Source organism: Desmodus rotundus, chromosome 9 (genome assembly GCF_022682495.2).
Source record: "Desmodus rotundus isolate HL8 chromosome 9, HLdesRot8A.1, whole genome shotgun sequence".
NCBI classification, from domain to species: domain Eukaryota; kingdom Metazoa; phylum Chordata; class Mammalia; order Chiroptera; family Phyllostomidae; genus Desmodus; species Desmodus rotundus.
The window spans coordinates 43,538,435-43,550,463 of NC_071395.1; the positions used below are offsets into that span (position 1 = coordinate 43,538,435).

Genomic DNA, 12,029 nt, shown 5'->3' on the forward strand with positions numbered 1-12,029 from the left:
TGACTGTATGTGATTAAAACCATGTGCATATTTTTTCAAACTAACACTTATGCAGCTGCTCCATAGAAATATTTATTAACTGTGTTTTGAGCCATAGAATGCTAACAAATATTGTTCTTCCTGTGATGATATATTAACATGTTCCATTATAATTATGGAATTGCATATGAAGCTGGAATTTTTAATTTAATTATTATACATTATGAAACAACTTTATCATGTACATGTAATTTCAGGTATTTTTTTCCTCAGGCAAATTTTATTTTTTACTATTTCTTTAAATTAAAAAATCTTTTTAAGATTTTATTTATTTATTTTTTAGAGAGAGGGGAAGGCAGAGAGAAAGAGAGGAGAGAAACATGGATTGGTTTTCTCTCACATGAGCCATAACCCAGGCATACATATGCCCTGGCCGGGAATTGAACCAGCTACCTTTCACTTTGCTGGATGATGCCCAGTCGAGCCACACTAGTCAGAGTATATTTTATTGTTTTATAGTTACAATTTTTGTCATGTAACTAATTTCTTTTTCATTCTTAATACCAAAAATGGAAATCATGGTTTTCTCAGTGCCCTGTTGCCAGTAACCGGCAGGGTTGCACCAATAGTTGAAAAAAGAGGTGTAGTGAATTCTAATCAGAATGACCACAAACTGTCAGGGACCGTGCAGTCTGACAGTAACATGATGCTCAAAAGCACTTACAGGATTTTGGCTTCTGTTAGTTGATTTGAATGCTAGTCAAGGAAGCAAGAACTTTTCCTGTATTGAATGCTGTGAGGAAGTAAATTTTATTCTATCATTGGTAATCATAATCATTTTCTAGAAGGAAAAATAATTTAGTGGAGCTGAAGATCATTTGTAAAATGCTTCAGTCAGTAATATTAGTAGGAAGAGGGGAATATTGGTCATTGTTATGAGTTGGAAACATCCTTTACCACTTATAATGATATGGCACAAAATATGCTTACAAATACGTTGGTGCATCACGGTCGCTGATCACCTTTAATGAAGAAGGTGTGTGACATTCTTCTCTTCATAAGATAAGACTGGCCTTACAATGAGAACAGGGCCAGTTCTTGGTCCTCTGCAACAGCTTTTGTTTTTCCTACCTTTTATCTAAACACATGTATTTCCTACAGTATTAGACACAGTTTATCATAAAATATCTTAGTTAAACACCTTAGTTCACTTCTTAATATACCACATAATATATCTAGTATTTCCTTTAGGTTTCTACTGAGGCCTATATGTTTAGGTAAATTGTGAAGAAGCATAAACCTAGCAAAGGAGAAACACTAGACCATTATTATAAACAGCCTTTACTTCCCACAATACATTCTTGATGCTAGTTTTTTTTAAAGATTTTATTTATTTATTTTTAGAGAGAGGGGAAGAGAGGAAGAAAGGGGGAGAGAAACACTGATGTGCGAGAGGTTGCCTCCCAGCCCAGGACCTGGTCCGTGACCCAGGCATGTGCCCTGACTGGGAATTCAACTGGCGATCTTTCGGTTCACGGACTGGCACTCAATCCACTGACCGCACCAGCCAGGGCGATGCGAATGTTTTAACATCCTTCATTGCCATGCACTTTAGTGTTGTCATGTCCAATTGAGCACATATAATCGACACACTGTAGGATTAGGATTTTTCCTTTTCTGGTTAAAGAAAAAAACCTATCCATATCGCACTCATAAGTAACAATGGGATAGAGCATTCGATTGTCCTGGATCTGCACTTATGTCTGTCTTCTCATCTTCTACATGTGGTGTATGAGTGATGCTGCTGTCCACCAGCAGCTGTCCACAGAGTCAAAACAAGGGCCAGGAAGGAAAAAGTAGTAACAGGAGTATGCGCAAGAAGGGGGCTTCGGGAAGCACCGGCTGCTGCTCAGCAGAAGCAGAGGTGTGCAGGAAGGTCTTTTCACTCTTCTCGAACTCCTGCAACAACTGGATCTCATTCTCCCTGTCCTTCATGTGCTGAATGCACTGGAAGAGATCACAGATGAGGAACGCCCTGGGGATCGAAACATTGACCAGGCCTCTTCGTGGTTGTCCTGGATGTCACTGTTGAGCAGGTCTGCTCTCTGGAATTCAGATCTTTCACTACCTGGTAGTACACTTTCTGCATGTGAGAATCAGGTCCAACAGGTCTTTGTGCAGGAGGCAGTTAGATGGATGGGAGCAAGGACAGTGGGCCAGGTATAGAAGGTCAACAGGGCAGAAAGTCCTGGATGCCTAGCAATGGGAAAAACTGGGAAAACAAGGACCTCGCCCCCAGGGCAACCTTTCCTCCCCTAGCATATTGCTGATCATGCAGTTTAGACCCCCTGACCTTTCCTTCCCTGGCATGTTGGTAGTCCTTCAGGTTAGACACCCTTTACAGGGGAACAAACAAGGGAGCTGGAGAATAGCCCTTAAGCATTAAGGCCCCAGGACAATGAGGTTTTGACCCACATCAGATACATCTAGGCCTCAGTTGTGTTTCAGCTCCAGGCTCAGAAAACCAGTCAAGTGATTCCATGGCTGACCTCAGGATCAGCTGCATTGACCAATGACCCTCCCCGCCCCCCTTGACCAATCAATAGAGATCACAACCATGAAAGTACATATCTGGAAAGCTTATGAATATTCTAATGAGATCCTCCTCTGGGACAACCCCTAAAATCTCCCTTCTTAATAGCCCTTAGGCCTTCCTGAGCACCTATAAGCTGGCACCTTTCCCCAGTCCCTGCCCCCCCAGGCAAGGCAAGTTACCTTTACCTTAGGTACCCTGACCAGAATCAAATCAGCAACATTTTTGCTGTATGGGTTGATACTCCAACCAACTGAGCCACCTGGCCAAGGCCTCTGTGACGTTCTAACTGAACTTAATCTTATAGTTTGAGTCTTGCCTCTGAAGTTTTTCTTAGCCAGGACTCAAGTACTGCAGCTGGTGAACCGATGTCCCATCCAATTCTACCCGTCTAACACCTGGTGCAGTTTTGCCCCCAACAGTAGCGTGCTGTTTCCCTCATTTATTTGTGTTTTTTCTAGTTTTCTTCTTTTTCTTTTAAAGTTCTTCCATCTTTATTTTTGTAAAAAACAAAACAAAACACACAAAAAACCAAAAACAACGGTCACCAAGCACATGACAACTCACCAAGCAAGGTGTTGATGCCCTCCCCTTCATGTCCCAGGCGCCTAATCCACAGTGTAAGGGGAGCAGTCAGTGTTGATGTTAGCTTTTCCCAAAGGGACTATCACACAAGGGACTGGGAAAGGGAGGGAAGCCTTTGAGATAGGTTTTCATCATTGAGAAGTTGCTTAAAACCAATTTGCTTTCAATAAGTGGTATGTTTGAAATACAGGAAAGGAAGACCGTGTCGTCAGAGATGTCCCCCTAGAAAGAACATGCTGGTCTGGGGGAGGGTTAGGTCAGAATTGTGTTTTAAGGAATCACAATGGTTTCATGAGCTTGCTCAGTGCTCCTGGAACAGAGACTATGATGAAGATAAATACCCATTGCTTGTTAGGCTTATTCTATGGTGGGTCAGGGGCTTCAGGTCTAACTCCTTGTTAGTGTATTTAGTGCTGCTGAGAAGGCTGGGCCCTGCCTTGGACACTGAAGTCCTCTAAAGACAAAGTAGAGACAGTGAGCGCTATATCCCCGGTTTCTGCTGATTGAGAGGCATCAGCAGACGAAGGTCTCGGCTGTTGGCCTAATTTCAACCCATGCGCATGCTCACTTCGGCCAAACCAGAGGAAGGACCCTGATTCCCTAGGAGTGTTGGGTGAGCCCAAGTCTGATGGTTGGAGAGAAGCAAGTGTAGTCCCCTTTGGGCTGACTCAGAGGGCCACCCTGCACTGTGACTGGGCCGCAGCCTTCAGCCCCGGGGGGGGGGGGCCTTGGCACAGGTGGTTGAGGCGTAGCTGCCAGCCCTCTGACTAGTGGTTGCTTTGCTGCCTACTCCTTGCCAGTCCTGGAAGCTGAAGAAAGCACTCACTCCACAGGCAATCATCACTGAACACGTAGAGAAGGAGGCAGCTTCCTGCTGCTTATAAGGCCGGGTGCCTTTCAGCGACGTCTGCTCAATCCCAGTGGAACAGGTGATGAAGGCCATGATGAAGAGAAGTATTGCCCATGTTAAATGTCATTAACACTGGCGGCCAGGGCACCATGTACAACTTCATGTGCAGCTGAAACAGGTAGAGGATGAAGAAGACGATTGTCACCAGCCAGAGGAAGACAGCGAGGAACATCACCCAGCTGTAGGCCCGGTACAGGTGGTAGGGGGTGTCCGCAATCAGGGCCCACACCAAGAGCCCTAGCATCACTTGCAGCAACAGGAGCGCTCCGAGGATGGAGCGCAGGAAGCCCAGGTCCGGGCACAGCGCCAAGACCTGGGTGCCAGCGCCCTGAGCCGGGCTGCTGGTTCGGGTGCTCTCTTTAGACGGGAACTGGGCCATGGAGGTCGCTCTGCTCAACATCGCCGCCCCTCCCGCTGTGGGCACCAGCTCCTGCGCTGCTCCTCCCTGGGGGCCCAGCTCCAGCCAAGGCCTAGTTTTCTTCTTGTCATTGATTTCTAGTTTCGTACCATTGGGCTCAGAAAAGATGCTTGATATGATTTCAGTCTTAAATTTATTGAAACTTGTTTTGTGGCCTAACGTGTGGTTTAATCTGTGGAGTGTTTCATGTGCTCTTGAAGAGAATATGTTCTGCTGTGTGTGGATGGAATGTTCTGCAGTGTCTATTGGGTTCATCTGTATAATGTGTCATTTGGGCCAAGTTTTCCTCGTTGATTTTGTGTCTGGATGATCTATCCATTGATTTAATAGCTTCCATAGGTTTATTCATCTATCATTGCTATAGTATGAATATCTCCCTTTGTGTCTGTTAATTGTTTCTTTATATGTAAGTGCTCCTATGTTGGGTGCATAGATATTTACAAGTGTTATATCCTCTTGTTAGATTAATACCTTTATCATTAGGTAATGTCCTTTGTCCCTTGTTACAGTTTTAAAGTCTTTTTTGTCTGATATAAGCATTGCTACCCCAGCTTTCTTTTCCTTTTCATTTGCTTGACACATCTTTTTCTGTGCCTTCACTTTTAGTCCATGCCTTTAGATCTGAAGTGAGTCTTTCCAAGCAGCTGTTTGGGTCTCATTTTATCTTAATCCCTTCAGCCACCTCATGACTTATTCTTTGACATTTAGTTTACTTACCGGTGTACTTAAAGTAATTATTGATAGATATGTACGCGTTGCCATTGTACAATACTAAGTGTTTCCTGGTTGTTTTTATAGTTACTCTCTCTTTTATTTTGTCTCTTGTTTTTTTTTTCTTTCTCTTGGGCATTGATGACTTTCTTTAGTGTTATATTTGGATACATTTCTCTTTGATTTTTTTTTTGTACTATAAGTTTTTTTTGTTGTGGTTACCATGAGCTTCATGTATGACAACATATGTTTTTAAAAAGATTTTATTTATTTATTCTTAGAGAGAACGGAAAGGAGGGAGAAAGAGAGGGAGAGAAACATCACTTCATGGCTGCCTCTCGTGCACCCCCAGCCCAGGAGGGCTGACAGGGAGCCCCCTGGTTCTCAGGCCAGCTCCCAATCCGCCGAACCACACCAGCCAGGGCACAACCTATGTTTTATGTCAAACCATTTAAAAATCACTACACTTATTATACTCTCCCTACACATTACATTTATAGTATCAAATTTTATATTTTTGTGCTTATCCCTTAATTATTTAGACAACCCTGATTTTAATACTGATGCCTTAACCATTGTAGTAGCTTTGTAATTAGTTGGTCTACTACTTGTACAAAATGTTTGCTTTATTTATTTATTATTATTATTTTAAATCCTCACTTGAAGATATATTTTATTGATTTTAGAGAGAGAGGAAGGTGGAGAGAGAGGCACACATCCATGTGAGAGAGAAACATCAATTCATTGCCTCCTGTACACACTCCAACTGGGGATCCACCAGCAACCTAGGTCTGTGCACCGTCTGGGAATCAAACTGCTGACCTTGAGCTTTGCTGGACGATGCCCAACCAACTAAGCCACCCAGCCAGGGCACAAAATGTTTGCTTTTATCATTGAGATTTTTTTATTTAGGAATTTTTAAAATCTTTCCTTTTATTCTGAATGATAATTTTGTTGGGTGGAGTTTTCTTGATTGTATATTTTTTTCTATATCTTTTTGCATATATTATGCTGTTTCCTTCTCGATTGCAAAGTTACTCTGAAGTTCAGCTGATAGTTTTGTGGGTATTCCCCTGTATGTGTCCACCTGCTTTTTCTCTTGCTACTTTTAAGACTCTCTTTTCTTTTTTTCTCATTAAACTTTGTTTTAATGGGCCTCAAAATTCTGTGACAAAATTTTGGTCAAGTTGTTTTCATTGAAAAGTGCTGATTTTTAAAATGAATAGCTTAAAAATTGCCAATGGTCTAGAAAACATACATTCTATCCCTACCCCTATCCCTTCCCCTACCCCTATCCCTCTCTCTATCTCCTGAAGGTTATAGGATGCATTGTAATCACTAACCAAACTTTACTAGTAAACTTAAATAGGGCTGGAAGAGGGGCTGAGCGGTCTGGTCTCTAGCAACTCCTCCAGAGAGCAAGCAAACTACAGCGTCAACACCTAGCTCTTACAGCCGAGCCGCCGGGGCAAGCACGCGCCTACTAGGGACCCACTGGGGACCCACTTGAGTCCCTGCCAATATGCACCCGCCTGGCTCTTGCCGGGGCCACCTCGGCAACTCCAGCCAGGAGAAGGGAGGCCCGGGCTTCTGTTGGGAAGACTGGGAGATGAGGAGGGGCGTGGGCGCTGTGGGGTGCGTGGGGATGAGAATGGATTCGGAGCAGGGAGCGGCAGTGTGTGCAAGAAATCCCAAATTGCCATTGTAAAATTTCAGGGGTCCCATCTCGGGTTCTGGAGTGTCAGGATCCCTGAGCGCGCGCGTGTGGCTAGAGGTGACGGGGAGGGCACGGGTGAGCAGGGTGCGCGGTGTCCCAGTCTCCAGCGGCACCGCCTGGGCTTACGCCGTGGGGGCGACCCGTCGGAGTGAGGGTGCAGGTGGCTTGGTGTGGCTCGGGGATCCCCGACTCTCGCTGAGAACTGCGGAGGAGGGGGTTAGTACCCGGGCGCGCAGCCGCCACCGCCGGAACTAGTGCTGCGCCTGGAGCAGCAGCAGGAGCCCGAGCACCCGAAGGTGCCGGCAGCGGGGGAATAGCCGCGGCTGCCGCCAGGTGCGGTCCGTGGGAGCCCGCCGGGCCAGGTCCGAATTTGCCGGGCATGGGGCCTGTGAGGCTGCGAGTGTCCGGGGAGAGAGAAACAAGGCGGAAAACATCGCTCATATCCTTACTGCGTGACCGAACTCACTGGGGTGCGTCTAAGCTACTCGCCTTTGGGGCGCACCCAAAACATCTGGATAATGGATCCCCCGCTCTCCGTGCGTTGGACTTGGGACTCGGGTTCAGCCCCGCTGACCACCACGATAATTTGGGGGTCTGGAGAAACCATCTCCTGGAGCGTTTGGACGATGTAAGAACTCGCTGTGACTTTTATTACATCAAAACCACGAATAAGCCCCCGTGCCCCACCTGCCCGCCCCCCAACCCCCGGAGACCCGGCCACCCATCCCTCTACACCGGGAAGGGGCTTCAGGAGGAAGCCCACGCGGGGCTCGCGGCTTACTCGGCCATCGATCACCTCGCCCAAGCTCCGCGCCTGCACTTCCCGGAGTCCTCGCCCCGCGGGCTCGAGGCCTCTCACCAGCGTCTTCCGACCCCAGGGCCTTTCCCGCGCTACTCCCACAATTACGATCTTTGCAAAGAACAAACGAGAGTGGGTTTGGAGGCGCCCAGCTTCAGCGAGTGCGACCGCGCAGCGGCAACCCTCAGCGGGCTCCGGTGCCCCGCGCTGGTCTCTCCGACGGCCGCCCGAGGCGAGCACCAGCCGGGGCGGGACCACAGCCGGTGAGAGCCAGAAGCCCGGCCGGGACTCGGAGACGCAGTGGAGCTCAACAGCTAGGCTGGAGCCTGCGCCCGCGGACGCACTAGGAGCCGCGGCAGGATCGAGGGCTCTGCGACGCACGGTGGGGGCTGCAGGAGGTGTTCGCCCAGGATAAGCCTCTGCCAGGAGCTTGGAGATACGCCTGGACCTTCAGGGCTCGGACTGTGCTTTTCGCTCTGGGAGGGACGCCCCGCTCATGGTCAGCCCCCACTGGAAGAAAGGGACAGACGCCCAGGCCGGCACCGGGACTTACAGAACCCGACAGGACGAGCCACCCGAGGCGCCAGCCAATACACCAAAAGTCGAAAGAGTGCCCAGCGGAGGACCTCGTTGCTGCTCCCCACACCCGGACCCTGCTCTGCCCACACCTAAGCAACAACCCCCACCCCCACCCCCGGGAGAGGAGCCTGGAGCGGCCACCTGAATCCCAAACACCAGCTCTCTGACACGGAATGCACCCCCAGCCTTACTGAGACTCAGCTCCTTGTGTAGGCGGGGGAGGGGGGAGTGTGGTGGTGGGCGGGTGGGACTAGAACCGCCTGTGGGGCTCCGAGCACTGAGGAAACGTGTCTGACACATTTGACACTTGGAGAGGGTGACAGTGGACACTTTGGTCCTGCCTGTGGGCTGGGTCTGGCTGCCGGCCTCAGCTGTGAACGCGTGGGGACCACCTGGGCCACAGGCTGCAGCAATTCGCCTCGGAGCTGCGTTGAGGGCAGCTCTGGCCTGCTTCTGCTTGGGCCTCCGCTTGGGCTGGGGGTCAGGCTGGGCAGGGGGCTGAGTCGGCAGAGATGCAGAGCCCTGGAGCTGGGGGCTGGAACGCCCCTCCTCCTCCAGGAGCTCAGCAGTGACTCTTCCGCCCAGGGACAGCACACAGGTGATGTCTTTAAATAATAAATGTCCCTCAAACCAGAGTCCTGGGCCCCTCCTCTTCCCTGTCTGTTCGGTGGGGAGGCCTGTGGGTCACGTTGTCAGTTTGGTGGCCCTCTTGACTGTCACTCTGGCTGCTGAGCTCTCCCTTTGCCAAGGACAGGGCAGGGGAAGTGGCCTGCAGCTCACCTAGAGCTGGGCTTTGCAGCTGTTAGGCCTGAGAAGATGCCCATGGAGGGGTGGGAGACCCTCTGTTGGATAGGAGACCGTGCCCCGGCATGGGAATTGGGGGCTTCACACACAGGGCCTGCTGGGGGGATCACAGCATGTGATATAGAAAACCTCCCCTCCACTCCCCAACAATCCCACCTTGGATGGAAGTGAGGAGGGGACCAGACACAAAGCAAAGGACACAGCCCTGTGCTTGGACGGCAGCCAAGGGCAGAGGAAAGTGGGCTTCTCTGGGGTAATGACCGTCCTCCCCACAAACCCCACCCTGGATGGACGGCAGAGTGGAGCCTGGGACCCCTGTTTGGAGGGGAGAGAAAGGCCCCTGGGCCAGTTCTGTGGGCAGACGGGCCACATGGAGAACTGGGCACACTGTCAGGTAGGGAGAAGCTTGACTTTAAGTCTGGTGGTGGAAGTCAGGGACACGGCCCCTTCATCGTGGTGGCTCCAGTACCTGGTGGGTCTCTCTGGTGTGGTCAGGAGGTGTAGAGTGGGGAATACAAGAGAGCTTGACTTTTTAAATGTTATTTTAAAAAATGTTTCTTAAAAAAACCTTAAATAGCCAGTTGAGACATAGTTTTGAGACAGTTTGTCCACCTCTTGCTAGACCTGAAGTGGCAGGAATTGGGGATAATATTTACTTAGCTTTCTGAGCTTCCTTGCAGACTTGGTGACTGTTTCAGCTCCCGCTGCCGTCTTGTCCACCACTTTGATGACACCAACAGCAACTGTCTGCCTCTTGTCATGAACATCAGAACGGCTCAGTGGACAGTCAGAGAAGCTCTCAACACACGCGGGCTCGCCAGGAACCATATCAATGGCAGCATTGCCAGATTTCAAACCCTGTGGGCCACCTCCCAGCTTTCTTCCAGGGTGATGATGAGTCTTCTCCTTCAGCTCAGCAAAGTGAGCCGAGTCATTTGACCTGGATGGTTCAGTACAATCTCCTGAGCTGTGAAGCCAGCTGCTTGCATTGGTAAGTAATTTTTTCTCTCACCAGCCGCATTGCCATGATGAATATCTTTGATAGACACATTCTTGACATTGAAGCCCACATTGTCCCCAGGAAGGGCTACACTCCACATTTAATGGTACATTTTAATATGCTTCAGTTGTAATGTTGACTGGAGCAAAGGGGACCGCAGTGCCAGGTTTGAAAACACCAGTCTCCACTTGGCCCACAGGGACAGTATCAATACAACCAATCTTGTAGACATTTTGGAGGGCCATTATAGGCCCTTGTCAGTTGGATGGGTTGGTGGCAAGATGTAATCCAGCACTTCAAGCAGGTGGTTCTATTGGGATTTCCATATTTATGGCTGACTTTCCATTCCTTGAACATGATACAGCTTTACCTGGTTACCCTCAGAGAACCTCAGCACCATTGCTGCTACACACAGTCTCTGCAGGTAAGATCTGAGCTGCATTTACCTTGCTCCAGAACAGGTATGACAGCACATTCAAGGTATTCACAATTGTGGACAGTCTTTTGACATTTAGGACATGCATATATTGGAAAAAGGGGGCTTGCAAAAGGGAGATGGACCGTTGCCCAAAACATGTGAGGTCCTGATGCCCTGGTTACTTAAAAAGAAAAAAAACCCCTAACTAAGGAATGTGCTCGAGTCTGTTTGTGCTGTTACACGCAAACTGTCAACTTCGAACAGGCACCCCTACTGTAGGAGGCTCCAGGATGTTTAAATTGCCACATAACAGGCACACCTGGTCATAACCTCAAAGACTCCTTCTTTATAAGGCCTCAGTGACCACCTCTCACACCTCGTGGAGTTACCCATGATGGGGGGTGGCTTTATGTTGTAATTCCTGCCTCCCTCTTTTCTTAGTTATATTTAGTAGCTGTTTTTTTATTCATTCGGTCAAAGAAACAGCTATTTTTGTTTTAACTTTTAAATCAACCTCCCACAGTTACATCAATTACTTTTCTGATTTTTATTTTACATTGCTTACTTTGGGCTTAATTAGCTCTTTCTTTTATAATTTTCTATGTTGGATGTTCATATTAATGACTGTAGGTTTTTTCTTTGCTGGTATATTTGGTGATACAAAGGAACGTTGGGCATTACAGCCCTTGTGGCATCTCACAAATTTTTATGGATTTTTCTTTCATGGAGTTCAAAGTAACTTTTAAAATTTTTCTTGAGACTTTTTAAAATTCCATATATTATTTAAAGTGTCTTGTTGAATGACCACACATTTGGAGATTTCCCAGCTGTCCTGTTACTGATTTCTAGATTAATGCCTCTGTGATGTGAGAGCAAATCCTGTATGATTTTCGTGCTGTTTTGTTGTTTATTCTGTTTAGTGTCATGTGAGTTTCCTCAATTAACAGTGTTCTGTCTATCTTTAATTTTAGGAAAATTTCAGTGATTGGGACTATACTGGTTTGTTTATTTTTGTCTTTTTTGTTTTAGGTATTCCCATAATGTGTTTTTACTGAATTGTATACATTAAAGGGATGCATTAAATGACATGTCTATTATATTTCAATAAAGCTATTCAAATATATAAATAGTTATGTGCCAGGTAGAAACATAAAAAAAGTTAACTGATAATCCTCCGCTGAAAGGCGATGATCATTAATATTTTGGTATACAATAATTTGGTGTGTAAATATTTTAGAATTAAAAATTCAATGGTCAAAAAGACCCAAAGGTATAAATAATTAGAAGTTTTGAACCATTGGGTTTTCACATACACCCCATGTTCCAAAATCTTTTATTGTTTTTATGTTTGGCAAAAATAGAAATTCAGTTGCCTTATGGATATCATAACCATTTACATTACAAAATCTCTAGGCACACACTAAAAAATTATCAAAAATAAATTTCCCCTACTTTAAAATGCACACCTGTGAGTTTTACTGAGCACAGCTCAAGCTTATGATTGCTCACAGAAGAG

At 47.1% G+C, this 12,029-nt stretch overlaps 2 pseudogenes; both read right to left on the reverse strand.

Moving 5' to 3' along the window:
- Positions 1 to 3,863: 3,863 nt before the first annotated feature.
- On the reverse strand, positions 3,864 to 4,446 carry LOC112301414 (plasmolipin-like; annotated as a pseudogene).
- A 3,815-nt stretch (positions 4,447 to 8,261) lies between these two features.
- LOC139440273 (elongation factor 1-alpha 1 pseudogene) lies at positions 8,262 to 10,452 on the reverse strand (annotated as a pseudogene).
- Positions 10,453 to 12,029: the final 1,577 nt, after the last annotated feature.